The sequence below is a fragment of the Bombus fervidus genome, chromosome 9 (assembly GCF_041682495.2).
Source record: "Bombus fervidus isolate BK054 chromosome 9, iyBomFerv1, whole genome shotgun sequence".
Classification (NCBI taxonomy): Eukaryota; Metazoa; Arthropoda; class Insecta; order Hymenoptera; family Apidae; genus Bombus; species Bombus fervidus.
Window position 1 is genome coordinate 12,377,663 of NC_091525.1, and position 17,938 is coordinate 12,395,600.

Sequence of the window (17,938 nt, forward strand, 5' to 3'; positions counted from 1 at the left end):
GACGAACGAACACACTATACGAAGCTGAGGCGCGATGGTTTTATTTAAAAGGTTCGTAAAACATTCGTTGGAGCTTGGTAATTTTAATTAGATTTCTCTCTCCTGTGTGTACGTATACGTACTCGTTTGTAGGTATTAGAAGAATGAGACGATATGCGAATAATCGTAAGAACCTCGCGGAGATGTCCAAGTGCTTTTAACGCGTGTTTTCAAGGCACGTTTCTGGTAAACCTGGATCGATCGGTTGTGCCTTGGAATTACCAAAGTAACAGGATTAAAAAGCACGACCCATTCGCCACTGTTTCCTGTTTTCGTTTTTTCTCCCTTTCTCTCCCGTTCTATCGACGAGCCTGCGTGCAAAAAAGACGACCAACGCCAAGGACGGACGTAGTTTGGAAACAAAACGTCTTACGCCGATGCTATTAATACAACTTGCTCTTGTTTGTATCGACGCTATCGCGGAGTCGCGACAAAGTATGGTAAAATTTATCAATTTCTCGATACACAGACGACTGCGAATTATAAACAAAAAGCATCGCAAGGCCTTTGATGCGCGTCGCGTTTCAAACGCCATAAAGCCCGTCCTCGAAAAATCTTCTCAAATTTCGAATCCCCGCGGCAGCAGATTCCAATGCAACATTCTGCAGCGGATTTCAGTGTGTCAACGAAATATAATGCCCGATACGCGCGTAAACGACACACGGAAATGGAGGATCGTTAAAAACGTGGCGCGGAGGGTGAAAGGGAAAAAAAGGCGAGCAAGCCGCGTTAAAATTTCACGTCACTGTAGGGACAAACTATTCTATGTCGAGCGAAAGCGACGACGAATCCGCTTACGCAGAGTTCCATGCATTTCTCTCTCACTGTCGTAATGCAAAAACGATTTCAGACGCGTGTGCACGGAGTTCCACGCGTTCCAGTTCATTCCGACCGCATGCGTGTCGGCCCAGCTGCTTTTCCGTCTTTTTAACACCAGCGAAAATACAATATTAATTCTTTATCCACCCCGACGGTCTACCGCCCCTCGACCACGAACGATACTCGTGGTTCCGCGTCCAAAACAGCTATTACAGAGCGCGTCTGAATTCGTTCTTTTGTTCGACCGATGCGCGCGTTTATTTTGCGACATTTCGTTTTCAAGCATTTTTGCGATCTCGACTTCGCTGTCTTTGGTAGCTGTAATTCTCGTTGCAGAAATTTTCTTGCCTCTATTGCGTCGAAAATTGACGCAAAAGACGAGGGTGTTAATATTATTTTTGAAAGCATATCGCTTAATGCTCTTTGCTTATTCGCTCGTATCCGACACACTGGTCTTCTATAGAGAAATGGTTTCAATTTGCGTCCGAACGGAGGCTGGCAGTTTCTACCGAGTTTAGTTAAACGATGTTTACACTGACGGTAAATCAACACGCGAGAATCAAAGACGACAGACAAAATAACAAAGGCGAGAGATGTAAATCTATCGGTTAATCGCGTAGTTGTGAAAACCTCTGTTCCCGTGAGCCGACGATTTTTCCAACAACGGGTACGCTAAAATGATAAACAACGCGGCCGTAACTACGCGAGTGAGATACGTGTAAATTCGTGCGCGATCGCGCATATAGTCGACTATTCGATAAATACGTCATAAAATCATGAAAAAGTGAACCGTAAAGCCGAATATTGCGGATGGCCGACGAACCTTTTTCCAATGACGTTCCCCACCCTCGTCGTTGGCGCGTGTAGGCGCACGCAATTAACGCGGGCAAGAGATGAAAATTAAATACAAATATTGACGGAGCGACGAAGTTGCGTAACGTGACGACAACGTGTTACGTACACATACTGTGTATGTTTCATAGAATTCGTCAAAATACCTGAACGATTTTTGCATCCCAGTGAAACACGATTTACGCTCGAGAACTGATACGGTTGAGTATCGTCAACGTGTTTCCGCTTACAAAAGCATCTACCTGCTACAACTGTACAAACGTTCGGCTACGAAAATTTTCCCGCGTCGAAAGTACAAAAACACGAGATTCGAATGTTGGAAAACCCGTGTTGGATATCGTTGATGGAAGCGATGTCCGAAAGAAATGTTAAGTAGATATCGTAGGGTCTTTCTCGAGCACTGTACAAAATCTACTTGCTGTACGTTATACGTTAATGTTTTAATACATACGATAAATACGCAAAATTATTAGAACAAAATATAGATATAGTTAATACTTCCTCAGAAATCGTAGAGATTTTATTTCGTTAAATGTTAGTATCAGAATGATACTTGGGATTGTGGAGAGGTGTTTTAAATAAATATACCTGATATTGAATCAGACATCGCGCAAGATAATGATACAAAGGTAGATTCGTATCTCATTGTCTTAATATACAGAATTGTCTACTTGTTGAGTGGAAAACCCATATAGGAAACGGTAACCGTATTAAATAGGAATAGGAATAGAAAGGAAGAGAGTGAAAATAGAGATTCGCGGGTGTCAAAGGCCGAATAAAAGTTCCTGCGTCCGCTTTGACGTCCTGTTACGCTACGTATCGATTATTACTTGCAACTCGCGTGTCGCCCTTTGAAAAGACCGAACGCGTTCGATTGATACTGGATGAAGGGGATTAAAAACAACAGAAGAGAAGAGAAAAAGTGGATTAGCGTTACAATCATTCGATGAAAACAGTTCCGGACCGGTTGTGAGAACGCCTCGTGATCGATTGTTCCATACAATTAGTATAGTTCAGTCGAAGGATAATGCATATAAATAAAGAAATAACTATTCTAGTTCTGTTCATCGTGCTTTGGATATTGAAAACTTTGTTTAATAATTTTTTAGCAAGTACAAAAAGAAAAGTATCAAAAGTAAAAGGCAATTATGTACGATACTCGGATAAGTAATATATAGTATGCATCTAAATATTTGGACAAGAGGCTCTTAACATGTAACACGACGTTAGGAAAGAAACTTTAAGTGAGAAAGAAATTTATATCGAATTTAGTTTTTCTTCTATTTACATACCTTCTATTTTTATTTATTTATTTCTTCTTTCTTCTCCCTTCGTATACTTTTTACGTCTTTTATAGATAATACAATCCGAAGAACGATTATTGAACAAAAGTTTTAAATATACTCGTGTTCTTTGCGTTTTGCGACATTTATTTGTAACACAAATACGAATAGACGTTAAAAGAGAAGATTTTCGTAGAAAACAGACAAACCGGGAAATTAAAAATTGTTGAAGCGATAAACGTGGAATTAATACAAAATAGTAGAAGTTCCAAAACAGTGAATATCCAAGTGGAAGATAAAGTCTCGCTGGTTAAGGGAAGAAGTCCGAGAAACAAAGGAGGATAACTTTTGGTCCCTTCTGACCCGGCTATTTATCATCCTGGATTTCTTACGGGGCAACGCGTAAGAAAAAGATGCGTCGTCCTTTCTTCCGCGAATTTGATTAATGAATTCAATTTCCCTGTGCCGGGGATAGCTCCGAAAATATTCAACTCAAACAACGTTCAAAACACGCGTGCAATCCCATTCTACGTACTTAACATTCCATGTTTCCTCCGTGAAAGCTTCAATATCTGACCAAATACGATGTAACCCTCTGCTTTTTAGAAATTCTTACCCCATGTAACATCCCCTGCTCGTTCTCGTACGTCGTTCTCCTCGAACCTTTATTACGTTATCGCTCGTCTTTCTCGAGAATCACCGTATAAAATATTTTCATATTCTACTTTTCTTACAATTTACATAAGATACAATGTATTTGTGTATCGAGCATGGCTGGTTCGAACGAAAACATTGTGTCCAAAAGTTCTTATAAATATTCGGAAAAACGTACATGTATTGTACACGCGTACGCGTAGATTACATAATCAAGGATTAAAATCTCATCGTTGTAAAGTCAGACAAGATCAAACGTTACATTCCTCGGATATAAAGTATTCCTGTTTCGTCTATAATATCCTGCACACATATGTACGAATCTCTTCGTAACATATCGCCGATGTTATCGAGGCCTGTCGATTCGTTTCGACGTAAAACGAAAGTAATAAAACCTTTTTTTGGCGGTACACCGTATCAAGTACGGGATGCCGGTGGGCTAAGCTTTAACAACAATAGCCATAGCAGCGACTTTGTCTCTCGAGGACAACTACGATCGCCGCCGATACTCCCTCTCTCTCCTTCTCCTGTGCTTTTTTTCTTTCTTTTTTTTTTTTTTGTCAGCAACAGAGGCTTGCGTTGCGTCATCGTTAGCGAACGATCTCTTGTCTCTCGTTAACAGCGAGAAAAATTATCTTTGCCAACGGTCCGGTGCGTCGATAGCGCGCAACGCTCCCTTTCCGAGTAGCCTTCTCGTTATTTTTACATTCCGATGGATAACGTCAGACGCCGGAAATTGATACCACCGTCTGTCCCGCCTAATGAACTGTCTAAGAACCAGTTATGCTCGACTTGTTCGTTTCGTGCTCCGCTTCCTTTCAACCAGCATCTCCCATTTGTTTTAGGGATACGATACTTTTTTATCGAAGCCATGGTATAGAGAGATATCTCGCGAGCTGTAGTATCTCCTACTATGATTCCTTTTCGGTTAATTAGCCGTGTAGTAAAACAACCGCATACGGTTCTGTGAATAGAGAACGTCAGACTACAGTATTCCGAAATCAAGGTTTGTCTGTCATCGCTGAACCTTCGCTACCTTAGACGAATTTTATTCTTATCTGATTGATATTTATTCGTTACTGCTGAGCCTCCTTATGCGAATTTGAGGGCTAGGAGGAATTGGGACGCGTTTGACGAACCGTTTGCTTGTCTAACATCGGTCGAGGGTGCCTCTTTGGCACCGAATTCAGGGAGATCGTGCCAATTAACGTGTAATCTGCGAAGAAGGGTCGGGGACGAGTTACGAGTTACGCACTTTAACGCGTGATATTGCGGATATCGCTGGCACGCCGTACGTCCTTCGGGAATTAACCAGCTTCCGTATCTAGTATTTAGTATTTATAGATACAACCAATATAGATATTTCTTATATTTAATAGAGTTATATGATTATACAGAAAAAGAAGAATTCCTAAACGAATTATTTCTCACATCATCATATAGTATATAAAGGAAAGTGTATCGAGAGAAAATCCAACATTTTCGAAATGTTCCGTCAGGTTCATACTGAACGCGATGTAAGTCCTTCTTGAACCTAACCGCAAGAATATTACCTTATCACGAACTGGCTCTGGCTTCAGGCTATAAAGTGTTTTCATTATTTTTAGACTGACGTTTCATCGCCATTTCTGCCAACTTCATCAGAGCTCGGTAAAGGCATGGTGGATAAGCTGACTGATACAGACACAGTAGCTACGTTGGTAGAACGCTGTCCCATAAATAACAAACCAAGCTTATATTCGCAAAAATTGCGAAGCCACGAAATCCTCTCTTCTAAACGAAGCGTTTATCATTCGGGACTTTAACGATTAAAAGATTCAACTCACGCGTAATACAAAAATTTGTTTAATATTCGATCATTTATTTATACATAGATATATTTCGACATAGATATAATAAATCTCTGGATCTTCAAACTCACGGAATTTCAAACTCGCCACGCGTTTTTCAAGCCAACGTCCTTTTTCCGCTTCTGCTGTATTCTTCATAAAATCGCAACGACAGTCACAGATTTCTTCCTAAAATCGCAACGACAACACGTGCACGCATGCCACCGTTTATTAAAGACAACGTATTTCACGACACATTAACATATTATACCGAGCAGTCGGCGTGTTCGCACAAAAAGCATGTTTGCTCGTCAGCTTTATCAGACGTTAAGCTCGCTCCTCTTTGTGTGTCAACTTAATGCCACTTCAGCTCCGAAGAAACCCTTCAGCGTGCTCGCTATACCACTCAACTTTCCTTTTCTTCCACTACCTATTCTTCCATCCCGATCCTTCTTCTTTTCTACCTCTTTACTCCAACATCGAATCTTTCAACCCTCTTTCCCGCGCGATCCATAACGCTTCGTCTCGCTTCGAGACTTTCACGAATCCTTCCCTTCTTCTTCTTCTTTTTCTTCTTCTTCTTCTTATTCGTCTTTCTTCGGATGGTTTCCTGTCGTTAGGCTGGTTACAGTTGATATACAAATAGTGGAAAACTTGTCTATTCCCACTCAATATAATAATGGAAAAGTTTGCAGCAAGAAGAAGACAGCTTCGATTTTCAAATGTTGCAAATATTTTGAAAATATACTTTCGACGTTCGATAGTACAAAAGCTTACCATTGCCACGGTATTGGTTGCTATTTTGGAAAATATAAACGGCAGCTAAGTCTTGTTTCTCTTTTACTCGGTTGGAGTTTCAAGTATGGTAGATTTATCTTTCTTAAAATGATATTTTTTACAAACGGTAGTTCTGAGAAGAAGCGCTTCTGTATGTATTTAAGATGTTTGAGTTTGACTTTAAGAAAGTATTTATCCTCCCTTAAGAGGAGTCTTTATGAAAGTGAAGTATCGTACAATGAGAAATATTGCAAGCAACTGAGATTGACTTTACGAATACAGCTTTTTCTCAGATCCTAGGATCAAATATATCTACGTGCGTATATAACGAAACGAAATGTTTTAAAATAGAAATAAAATATTCTGTACACGGAAAAAATTTAGATTTAACGTATTCGGTACTGCGAATTTACAGAGAAATTCAACAGATGCTAATAAAAGGAATGGAGAAATATTTAGTATAAAAATTACGCATACTCGTACTGTATCAATTTTAAGCTCTCTATTATTCACCACTGATGCGTCACACATACGTGATGCGTGGTAGCAAACGTGTTAACGTACTGATATGGGATTGTACGCGTTTCATCAAAGAAAGGTAATGATATGCCAGTCCGCTATATAACACGCTCGTAACCGCCGCACTTTTTACGAGCAATAACTCGATCCCACGAAGCTCATTTGTCGAGCAAACCACGCGAGTTGTACGTCGAGCAACCTTACATATTTCCTATACCAGCGATACTCTTTAAATTCTCCTCTACGTCGTGATAACGATTTAAAATGATCGAAAAATGTAAATTGCCAGAAACAAGTATTCTATAGCCAACAGTTAATACCTTCTTCAAGATCGAATTTTTCTTAAGCTATCGAACAAATTCTTCTTTCTACAAAGATTATTTTTTTATCTACATTTTTCAATTTATACGGTTCACGATGTGGTTTCTCATCGGATCGTTCGAGAGAATAATATTTTGTATGCATCGACCTATCGTTAGAAATTAGAACGTAATGAAACGCTGTAAATATCTAATGGACAAAAATGTTCGTTTCGTCGTCTTTCATCTCTAGCTACTCGATCGACTCGTACGTTCGAAACATCTTGAAACATTCTATTTATTTACGCGGTGACAAGAGAAAAAGGGACGGAAGTTTATGCCGCATTGTCGTAAACAAGAGACGGTTGATTTACCACCGTCTTCTCGTCTGCATTTCTTGCGGACAGTCGCATATTTCAAACGGGCTGCAATTTACGCACCTTTTATTTGTTCTGGGATAGGTGGCGAGAGCGAGCGAAACCTTGGAACAACCGGACGGGCCGGATAAGCGGAAAAACGTTGAGAAATTAGACGGCCGCATCCCTCTGACATCTCTGCCACCGGCACACCGGCAGTGACATTCCTAGGGCGGTTTCTTCCGTGAAAGGACGATTGATACTTGGCGAAAGTGGTTAACTGGATAGAACGAACGTCCCGCTGGTACTGACGTTCGCGCGGAAAATTTCTGTCGCGACATCTTCGCAATTAAACGTAAAAATTGACTATTCGAATCGCTCAACGCTTTAACCGCTTTCGTGATTTTATTTTCTATCTTCCGGAAGCGATATACTATTTCGTAGTATGATATTTCTTACGATATTCCGTTGTAATAGGAAGAAATTTCAAAGTTTCATTGGACGCATCTAGGTGAAGTACGTTAAACGGCTCGATAGATTGAAATTAAAGCAAAGTACGGGACGTGCGTAGCGAAATGTTTAACGTGACATTTTATTTCCGGCAACGAGGGAACGTATCGTAACATTTCCGTGTCGTTGTCTCGCGCGTCGCTTTTCTCTCCGTAAAATGGACGATATTTTTTTCTTTGCCTTTTTGCCTCCAGCAACTACTTTATAGACAAATGTTTGCACAACGTTTAAACGCCGACACGTTAAAAACATCAACATCCAAAAATCCAGTGTTAAAAAACAACATTCGTCGCCCGACGTAATTTAATTCCGGATAAATTCGCGAGCCATCAGGGCGGCTGTTTGCCACGCGTTGTTGTAAATTCACGGCAGTCAGAGCCGCGAGAAGGATTCATCGTTTGTTACGGAAATCGAGAGCCCGGCCACCGGAAGACCCGATGCTAGCCAGATTCCAGGTTACGTTACCATGGCCATAAATTCATGGAAAGAGAAAGGAAGACGGAGATCTCCGATATTCTTTCGATTCTGTAAATTACCACTTCGATTCGTCTCGATTCTTCGCGCGATATTAGGTTCCTGCGTATGACGTTCTTCGTTTCAAATAAAACAGCTTTTGTCACGCGCAGTTTCATCGAAACATCGTGGCTAGAGCGAGATACGGCCAGCGACGCAGAGAACGGGTAACCTGACGGCGACCAGGTCCGCAGGGTGTGAGCGTCAAGGGTGGATGTCGAGGGGGTGGGTGGGCAGTAGAGAGAGGAGTGCTCGGGATGCGTCTGTGAAATTCAACCAAGCTGTTCCGCTGGTAATAATGGACGAGAGGCAAGCGTTGAAATGCAAATTAGAGAGCGAGTCGCGGACAGCTTGATACATGTGCGGGGATTGTGGTTTCGCGCGACGCGCACCGCCGCCTATATTCGCGGAATAAAGGAGTTTGTTTTGGAGTTTTGCACGCGGCAGGGGAGGTTACAGGGCATTATATAACGTCACGCAATGCACGTTACCGTTACCCATCCCTCTGGCTGTCTCACCTGCGCCCACGGTGCGTGTTATATCCAGACCCCGGATACCAGAGAAAAGCCCAGTTATCATCCTTTCGTCCCGTCCACGAGCCTGGCTTTCTGGAAATGACCGTTGATCGCCGGTTCTCTCCTCTACACGCCCCCTTTCCTCGTTCGCGAAACCCGTCCTTTGCCGCTGGACCGCGTTCAACGTGACAAAACGCGCAATTTCCATGACCGTTCCGCTGATAATGTAACGTTTCGGGGCAAACAGCGAGCGAGAGAGACGGATGCGCGGAAATGAAAACGGCCGCGAGGGTAATACGCCGAGCCTCTGCCTGCCGCCTCGTCGTGCTTCGTGTTCGCACAGAGTCGCTGTTTCTTCTGTATTTACAGTGGCTCGCGGATGTATTTCCATAATTATCAGAAGCAACTTTCACGTTATGTAAAACGTATACGTTATGTAAAATATCTCGCGCGGCAACGAAACACGACCGTCGCGACTAGATCGATGAAATTTCAAATCAATTTGTTTATCGCGCGCGTTCATTTCCTATTCGCTATACCTATATTCTAGTTTATTTTTTTAACATTTAAATTTCTGCTATGTACGATGGCCGCTATCCAATGTCAAACACCGTCAAGCACAATAGGTATTTTAGTAATATAATTTCAATTCGCCATTTACTAGCTCCGCGCCAATGTATTAGATACTACCGCTTCTACTTAACAATTTACAATTAATTTCTACGCGTTAACGAAATTTGTGTGTGTCTACGGAATTAACAGAAATTTATTAAAGTATCCGAATACCTATGGAGGATAGCGTATATACGATATTACGCTACTATGCAACGTTCTCATTCGATCCCTATCTTTTCATGCTCGCGTTTATCGCGTCTACTCCCCAGTTATTTGGAATTTCGTTCTTCTTGGAATGCGATCGTCGTCCTGCCGGGGCAATTCTTGTTTCTTGCCACGTCGCCGTCCATTAGATCGCGACTGCTACTTCCGTTAGTGTCTGTTGGCTTGTTTTGCTACAGCCCAGACGGTCTCTCGTAGTTCCCTGCAATTATGAATATCCGGCTCTGTCGTGTCCCATTGGAAAACGAACACGGACGAAATTGATATCGCGAGCTCGTATCGATTCGACGAAATTTTTTTCTCTTTTCTTTCTTGTATCTTCTTTTTTATATATATATATATATATATATATATAGAACGATCTGGATGCAAAGAACATTATTTGGTTGTGTATATAGCTCGAATTTAGTGAACTTTCGTTCTATCGACGATTATTATTCGAACGAAACTCTCTCGTTTCAGAAGCGATGTTTATCACGCGACGATATTTATTCTTGGTATAAATCATGGTCACTGCGTCATACCTTTTTATTTTTTGACATAAAATTCCACCACCACGAAGCTTTATTCGCATTTTATGAAAGTCCATCCGGGATTTTTCTTTTTCGGCGGAAAACGCCTTCCTGGCTTCGTTGCAGTCTCGCAAATCACTCGAGAATCTCTTGTTACCCCCCTTTCGCGACAAAATGTCGTTATGTTTCGTTAATAAGGCGAATTTGTAAAGAGACGTTCGTTGAAAAAACCGATGACCGAGAGATCGTGCAACCAGAAACTTCAAAAATACGTAGACGAGACGCGGACAAATTTCTTAATTTAGCGGACAATAGTTTTAGATCGTATTTCGGTTGTCCAAAATTTCAAGAAATTACGTTTCGAAGTAGTTGCAAGTAGAAATCGCGCAGGATTTTACAAATATTTAAACGCTTCGATCGATTCGTAGTAATTGTATTTAAATTTGATCAAAGTTTACAAATTAACGATAAATTACCGTTTCTAATAAAATATTATATGTGCCTCTCTAAATCGTTTTGTTACACAATAACCTGATATTTTACCTAGCGAGTAACAATTTGGCGAAAAATTGGTTAAATTCGTCGAATCGCGTTCAAAGCTTTCTCTAATTATCCTTAGTCTGTTCCAATTATAGGGATCATCGAGCTATGCAATTTCATGCGATATGTTCGATCGATAGTCAGAACTTGGCGTATAATTCGTTGCCACCGGTTAATCGTGACAGTTCATCTGGCTTTCGGGATCGATTAATATACAGCATGGCAATTAGATGCCGTGAAAAGGTACGATTGGCGTCCTCGACGAATTATGCTTCCTTCTCAGGTGGCGTTGCTAATTTGATAAAAAGTTTTGCTCGGTTGCCAGTGCCGGCTGAGGATCGCAGTTTGAGAGAAATCGATCGACTCGTTGCAAAGTTGAAGCAAATTGCAAAATTAAATACGTTGTTCGGCTATAAATTAAATGCGTCTGCGAACGAAATTTTATTACAGCTAACTCGCTCTTCCAACAACAACATTTCTCAAATTATTTACAAACTTCGACGAACCACAAACAACAAACAAGAATTAAATTTTCATGAACGCGCTAAACCATTCTCAAAAAAATGTCAACTTTCTTAGAAATCTAACCAGAGAAATTCGTTGTATGGAATAAAAACCTGGCAAATCTTTCTCCAAAACGTCCGGAACTGTCTAGAAATTTTACGAAATCCTGAAAATATCGACGAAAAATTAGATCTTCTTCTTAACTCTACGCGTTAGTCCATCTGGAAAAAGATTCGACCCAGGCCAACGAAACTTACGAAATCTGAACATAGAAACTCGTTGTACGAGGTAAAATCCTGGCGAATCTTCCTTTAGGATGTCTCGAACTATCTACGAAGTACATCGTACCGCAACTATATCGGAAAAGAATTCAAATTCCTTGACGCTCTAGTTTAATCCGCCCTGAAAAAAATGTCGCACCCCCTTAGGCAGAAATCTAAACGTAGGAACTGGTTGAACATCGCGTTCGCGGACTTGTTGGTCGCTTCGCGAGCTGCGGTAGTTCGATTCCGCTTCTTTTCATGCGAAGCAGAGGGCTGGCGAGGATTATCGCGTTGTCCGGCTTCGGGGATGCAATTTCAGTGGAATTCTCGTCGACCCCGCGGCCAACTCGCCGGAGATAATCCGAAAAAGCGGAAACGGCTCGGAAGTTCGAGGTCGTGGTATGGTTTTCGAAACGGGCAGGGGATGAAAGAGGGCGAGAGAGGATTGTCTGTAACGAAGCCCATCGGTACAGTGAAAAACGAGCACACGCGTCGTGGAAAATCGCAGGGACCTCTTGTCACCGGATATCGGCTGCAACGAAATCGATTTCACGCCCACGATGCCGCGTGCAACAAGTGTTCAAAGAGGATAGGAGTAGGCGAAGGGCAAAATAAAGGGGCAAGAGGAAAAAAAAAGGGAGAATGGCAGGGGAAACTCGCAAAACGCACCTTCGATGCGCTTTGTTCCGTGCTTGTCTGCTCGAAATTCGACGATTTTCCGGCAGACTTCTCCAACCGAAAGAGTCGAAGACGCGCCAATACCGAAAATATATTCTCTTAACTACTTTCGCCGCTTTAACGTTATATAGATACTCGAGTCTCTCCTTGTTTCCGTTTTACGTATTCCGATCGATCTTCACGTCCGATCGTACGACTTTGCGAACGTAATCCGACAAGAAAATAAAAGTCTTTTTCGTTATATCGATTAAAATTATAACAGCGTGATAGAAATTTTTAACGTTGAAATTGCAAAATTAAGTGCAACTAAAAGATTCCTCGAATACGTACAAATATAAAAACTGAGATACTTTGACACCTAGAAATAAGAATACGTAATTTCTTAATCTCGCATATCAAATTGTATCGGTATAATCGTTAAACGATCGTTGATAATCATGCATATACTGTACGATAATTGAAACGATATAGAACAATGTACATTCGTTCGATTCTTTGGAATTATTTAATCTGTATATAAAAATAGATAGATAGAGAGAGAGGGAGAGTTAATTTGTATTCGAGTAATTTATAAAACACTCTTCGTGCCTCAGGAAATTTCCAAACTTTCGAAAATCAACTTCCACTTAATACCGTTCTCTTCGGAGTAGCCGAACAAAGTTTCAATAAATCAGACCCCGAAAACGAGGACAAGCCCTTTTCGTCCCTTTCAACGTGAAAATTCTGTTCGACGAAGAAACAATGAACGCATTTGCCGTACACGGGACCGATAGCAGGTAATTCGGTCCCGGTACATCGTCTACCATCGTCGACTATCCTCAAACCCTTGTAGGTACACTGGAAAAGCGTGGTTCGTCGTAGATAGACGGAAGGGCTCGACTTGGTGCCACGCTAGGGATATCAATCGATGTCACGCAAAGTGTGTGCGCTTGTAAATTAATTGGCCACCTGTGGATAGAGGTGACTCGAGGTAGCCATCGTTTTCCTTGTCCGTCGCGGAGATCGGATTCTAATCGGATTAGTTGCCACCCATGTTGTAACTAGTCCACGAAGGGACATCGCATATCTTATCAACGTGATGAGACATGTAACAGTGGTTTCAACGTTATTGATCATCGCAGAAGCTCTTCGATCGACGCATCGTAAGACGAAAGATGCACGGTATATTCGAAACTTGTAAGTCTTTAAACGTTGACGAAGATCGCGTTTACAAAAGTATTCGAATAATACGGCAGGTTGTGGCAAAAGTGTCTTTCCTTTTTACAAACGCGTCTTTTTCAACGATGCGTCTTTATACAAACACGAAATACGATCTGTGAAACGTTGTGGTCTTTGTCTTGATAGAACAGATCAAACGTAATTCGATAAAATAACGTAAAACAAGAAAGAAACTTTTGCGACGATCTAACATATTTGAACGCGAACTTGATATTTAAAATATATAAAATAAATTCCCAAGTAGTATTAATTTTTATCTCATAATTTGTTATTAAAATCAACCGCGACGCATCGTAAACTGATGCAACGGCGCCTTTCGCGCTACGTGACCTACAAAGAGTTGAAAAATTGCATCGACGAAAACGATGCCAATCGTGCTTATTTGTATTCGTCGATTTGCATTCGTTGCGAGGGCTTGAGAGCTCGTTACGGCAGCGCGAACGTATCGCGAGAATATCGTATTTATCTAACACGTACTCGGAAGACGCGTTCGTGCTGTGCAGGAGGCTCGATTTCAATATCAGCGGATAGAGGCCCGGTTAGAGATACAGGAGATTCCTCGAAATTAATATCGAACTCGTTTCGTATGCAACGAAAGGAATACGAGCAGCTGAATGTAACGAACCTTCGCCGTGGCCTCTTAAGAACGACTCGTTACGCAGTCGCTAAATTATCGGCAAGGTGTTAAATAGGAATTTGATATTTGAAAGTTTAACGGATCCTCGGTAAAAATTCTTCTCCGAGTTGGTTCTTCGTTGCGTTCGAGGAAATTAAATAATAGCAGACATCGTTGATATAAAAAAGGAAGTGTATGGAGAAGATTCGCGTAGGTACTCGTATATTGTAAAGTTAGAAAAATTCAGAAACTAGAATCGATTGGTTTAACAGCCGAGCTCGATTATTACAACGATTTTTCGTTGATACAACGCGAGGTTGACGCTACCCTGTCCTAACGTCGCTATTGTCGAACTCGCTTTCAACGGTCGCCATCGTACACGCACTCAAAGAAAGGAACAAAAATGGAGAATCAGGCCAAACAGGTCGACGAAACTGCAACGCGCGGAAGGCGTATCCGCCGTGCTTTCTACGTTAAAGAGTGGCGCGTGGAAGCTTTTGTAAGCCGACCAACGATCGTCGTCGACTCGGAAAGGGAAGCACGTGTCAAAGGCGCGTTCACGGTTGTCTTCGTCTGCCCGTTGTCGTCACCCACCGAGAGAAAATTGCGACGCTCGGTGTAAACGAGATGGTAGCGAACAAACGTGCAAACGAGACAGAGAATAAATAGGGGAGAAGTCGAAAGAACGCCGGACGAGTAAAACTAGCGAAAGAAATCGCGAACTAACGAAGAAAAAGATAGAGAGAGAATGCGAAAGCAAGAAAAGAAGCTGGTTCCAAGCTCGAGAAGGGTAGCACAATGGAACCGTGTAACACTGTCCACGATGCGGACCATTAGCGGCATATATTCGAACGCACACTTCCTCTGGCTCGTATGCATTAAATGAACAGTCTAGTGCGCACCAGGATAGGTGCAAACGCGCAAGAGGCAAACGTTTTCCCCGCGGCACCCTTCTCGATACTGCAGCCACTGGTATATATGCCGATATCGAGGGTAACGTTGCTACCAGTTGCAAAATTATTCCATGTGCCCTGGCCGCATCGAAACTTCGTGGCATATCGCTGACAGGCAGAAAGAGAGAGAAAGGGGTGGTTGGAACGAGCGGTGAGTTTATACGGTAGACGAGTTGAATAGAAACGCTCGCTGCGAGATGCAACGATAGAGAGCAACGCATTCATTCGGTTCGCCATCGGACTACACCGGTTCCTGTTCCGACTTTTGTGATTGATAACGAACGAGGCGAGGGTGAAAAAGATTCGCAGCGACCAGGTTGCGGCGAGAGTTTACGAGAATCGGGATTTTTCTTACTTGTTTCTTCTTAACGCTAGAATTACCTTCGATAAACTTCTTAAATGGCCTCTTTGGGACGAATGTTGCGGGATAATGGCAGTTAGAAGGCTGGCTATCGTGATAAGAAAAGAAAATAGTAGTTGGAAGATGCCATTTATTATGCAACAAGCTAATATTTTAAAGAAAGGATACGAGAAAATCCTCTTACAAAATCGATTTCTTCGGTAAGTAAGTTCCATGTACTAAAGGTTCGACGATCTCGTGAAGGTTACATAAGGTTTAAAGGTTACATAAACCAACAGGTGAATATCCATTTAAATTCAGTTAATCACGATATAACCGTTGCTGCGCATAAATGCGTTATATAGGTAGATTTTTGAAAGGAACCAAGTAATCAAGGAACTCGTTTATTCCAACAACACAGTCACGTTCTGAAAGTGTTCTCCGTGGTACGGTGAATCGAACTACACGCGGAGTGAAAAAATTCATTCGACCTATCAAAGCAGAAACGAACAGTCGTCGATGGGTGGTTCGCCTTCGCTTCCTGAATCAGTCTATCCTGATTCCTAGAAAGCGAATGCTAGCTAAATTACAGCGTCGGCTACTCTCGACTCGTTTGGTATGCAGGACCGACGCGTGCCCCCTTCCCAACCTTCTCTCGCTGCTCTTTTCTACACACTGTTGGCCAGCCAGCCAATTAGCGTTATCCGCGAGAAAAACTTTGCGAGTTCAACCCTGTTTTTCTTACGATACGTTTTGCAAATTTTCGAGATGAAGATAAGTGGATGAATAAACGGTTTACCAACTGTGACTAGATCGTATCTTCTTGTTAATTCGATGGGCGTAGAAAAGGATTCGAGATTGAATTAATTTCATTTTATCGTATCGCGTATCGAGTTAAGTAAATCATTACAACGTAATTCGCTCGTAATTCTTTCCGATTTTGTGTCTCGAACTTGTAGCGGCGCGTGAGTCAGAGGACGATGCGAATCGAGAGCGACTCGTGTTGTTTTGCCTCGGGACACTGACGCCGTCTTAACGCACGAAACGTAACGATAAACAAACTCCGGACAAAACAATATCGCCGCTACGTGCAACCCCCGACCGAAGTCGAATTTAAACTTTCTTACTCCCCGGACCGATATAAATAAACTGTTGGAATACAACGATATTACACGCATAGGCGCAAATACTCTTACACAGACACCTACGTTTAAGAGATACTACCTATCTACGTCTAGTCTGAGAGTAACTGGCCAACTGTTAACAATCTGCATACGTTGTTAATTATATCACTCGCTTATATACATTTCTGTAGTTCTGTTTAATAAATATCACCGAATGTTATTTTAACATAAACATTGTGCCCTCCACAGATTATTAATCTTGACTTTAAGATTAAATTCTAACATAAACGAACACGATCTTTAGGACAATCGATATCGAGCATTGTTATAGTTATAGAACGTAAGCATTACCTTGTATACGCATACCGAGCGAACGACGATTAACTCTATACTGCGAATAAGTTTAAATACATTTGACTATACAAAGTATTAACTCGTCTCATCGCTATATACACCAACCGCAAACTAATTCAATTTTCTGCCACGAAAGATACAAATAAGATGCTGATCGATCTCTATCCTCGAGCTACTTAGCCATTGAATCCAACTTATCCACGCACGTTCTAAATAATACCATTACGTCCTCGGACGTCTTTCGTTGTACAAAACGATTCCTCGAATCCTTAAACACGAAGTTTCGAAACTTGAAGCAAATATCCTGTAGCGAGGCGAGCCCACATCGTGTCCGTACACTTGCGGATTAGAATCCACGACAGTATCAACAACGTGGAATGCAATCGTTTACGCACGCGGTCCAACAATCTATTTACCCGAGTCTGAAGCATACTCCGACCGTCCACGTGACATAATCTGCAGCTCCGTTGCGAGTTATCGAGTTCATCCATACCCAAGTTCGATCAACGCCGGCTTAACTATTTAGAATCTCTAACCGTAGTTCTGGGATTTGCTTTGACGAGCCAGTGTAGAACATCCGCGTCTGACGACGAATTCGAACCAGTCCCCTGTTCGTGGCATGCATTGTGCGACCTATGCATGCATGCACGATGTTTGCACTGCTTGGTCGCCACGATTATTGTCCAGCGCTGTTTGGCCGTGTGTACGTACCAGCGGAAAACTGGAAACCACTCTCGAATCGGATTCGAGAAGTTCTATGTCTATATCGTGAAGCAGAGTGCGGAACTCGCTCGAGAGCCGCTTTCTAATGTTCGTGGCGGCTGTATTTGGTATGTGTGAGGAACTTTCGAACGATAGCTTCGTGCGCTAGACAGAGAACGACCGGAAAAGTGGTCGTCCCGCATACGTAAGTTTGCCAAGATTTATGACGCACGCGAGACGACTGCCCGAGAAAAAGATAAGACTCGAACGAGATACGAATGCGACGGAAGAAAGCGCCACGGACACCGCTATTATCCGACTTATTTACCGGA

General features: G+C 42.0%; 1 protein-coding gene across 1 annotated transcript in view; it reads right to left on the reverse strand.

Annotated features, from left to right (window-relative positions):
• Positions 1-17,938, reverse strand: part of LOC139990929 (peripherin-2-like) — a 347,906-nt gene that overhangs the window by 327,180 nt on the left and 2,788 nt on the right. The window lies entirely within an intron of this gene.